The sequence below is a fragment of the Grammomys surdaster genome, unplaced genomic scaffold, assembly GCF_004785775.1.
Source record: "Grammomys surdaster isolate TR1022 unplaced genomic scaffold, NIH_TR_1.0 313, whole genome shotgun sequence".
NCBI lineage: Eukaryota > Metazoa > Chordata > Mammalia > Rodentia > Muridae > Grammomys > Grammomys surdaster.
The window spans coordinates 2,452,571-2,454,331 of record NW_021604732.1 but is presented as its reverse complement, the minus strand read 5'-3'; the positions used below and the strand labels follow the sequence as shown (position 1 = coordinate 2,454,331).

The 1,761-nt window shown below is 48.6% G+C and overlaps 1 pseudogene; it reads left to right on the top strand.

Moving 5' to 3' along the window:
* Positions 1-1,761, top strand: part of LOC114629572 — a 16,387-nt pseudogene that overhangs the window by 11,508 nt on the left and 3,118 nt on the right.

The following is a 1,761-nucleotide window of genomic DNA, read 5'->3' as shown; positions in this document are numbered from 1 at the left end:
TGCCTCTCTGCCTCTCTGCCTCTCTGCCTCTCTGCCTCTCTGCCTCTTTCTGCCTCTTTCTGCCTCTCTCTGCCTCTCTCTGCCTCTTTCTGCCTCTTTCTGCCTCTCTCTGCCTCTCTCTGCCCCTCTCTGCCCCTCTCTGCCCCTCTCTGCCCCTCTCTGCCCCTCTCTCTCTGCCCCTCTCTGCCCCTCTCTGCCCCCCTCTCTGCCCCCTCTCTGCCCCCCTCTCTGCCCCCCTCTCTGCCCCCCTCTCTGCCCTCTCTGCCCCCTCTCTGCCCCCCTCTCTGCCCCCCTCTCTGCCCCCCTCTCTGCCCCTCTCTGCCTCTCTGTCCCTCTGCCCCTCTGCCCCTCTGCCTCTGCCTCTGCCTCCACTTCCCAAATAGTGGAAATCAAGGTGTGCCTGACTGCATACTTGCATATTCTATACTAGTCACTGGCAATGGAGGAAAAAGTATTGTAGTGTGCTTTCTGCTCATCTCAGTTGGTGCCTCATCAATTACTGATGTTTCCTTAGGAAGTGGTCCCAACACAACCCCCGCTGAATATCTCCACTAAGGACCTCTATATTGGAATCTCTGTGTCTGCTGCACTGCTGATCCTCCTGGCAAGCGCCCTGACTATCATAAGTGAGTGACTTCATCTAGGTTCCCAATGTCAGGAATGGGTCTGGGTCTCCATTACATAAACAAGCACAAAATCTAAGGAATTTTGGCAGAGCAAATTGTTTTATTCCTTTAGAAGGCTGCAAAGCCAGTTTAAATACACTGAGCAAGCATGCCCAGTGGGGCTCCTTCTGGGCCTTTAACTCTAAAGCAGAGAGGTGCCTTGCTTCTGCCTGAGCGCTCAGAGCTTGGCCTCACATTCTTAGGAGACTGCTGGTATAAAGCAGTGCAGAGGCGGTGGTGTCTAAGCATGGACTTTGACTGTAGGAAAATGATGACTCCACAGCTATTCTTACCTAATGGAGTCTTTCCACATTTCTTTCAAGATGGCACTTCCTCTGTCTTATGTAGCATTTGAGAGAAGACAGTAGGTTTTGTGTATATTTCCCAGACCAAGGAATCAGAGCAAAGGATTCTCAGCCACTCTGACTGTCTTCATGTAATTCTGCATGCCATGGGATTTACATGTTACATGACTTCTCTGTCCCTGAATCTGAGATACACACTGGTGTCCCTTCTGGATCCCAAGGGACATATTAGGGCCTTCTAAGCACTGATATTACTTTTAACACATGGGACATGCTCAGTGACCACTGTTACAGCATCTCATAAAGATTCCTGTTTCATAGAAGCATAAATACTGGTGGTTCTTCTCCTAAATACTATTGTTTGTTTCTCTCCTTGAAACAGGGTTTCATATATTCTACAGTTTCATCCAACTTACGTTGCTGAAGCCAGCATGGGGCATCTAAGCCTCTGTGTTCTAAGCTCACAGCATACATTTTATATTTCAATTGCCAGCCATCTCAAGAAAAAAAATAAAATCATATTTTCTATGAAGAATTTTGATGTGGGGCTGGAAAGATGGTTCAGCTCTTAAGGCATGTACTGCTCTTACTAACTGCCATTTCAGCTCATGGCTGAGTAACTCACAGCTCTCTGTAGCTACGTCCCTATGGATGCCCCCAGATTGGAATATAGTGCACACACACAGACACAGACACACAGACACAGACACACACACACACACACACACACACACACACACACAGAGAGAGAGAGAGAGAGAGAGAGAGAGAGAGAGAGAGAGAGAGAGAGA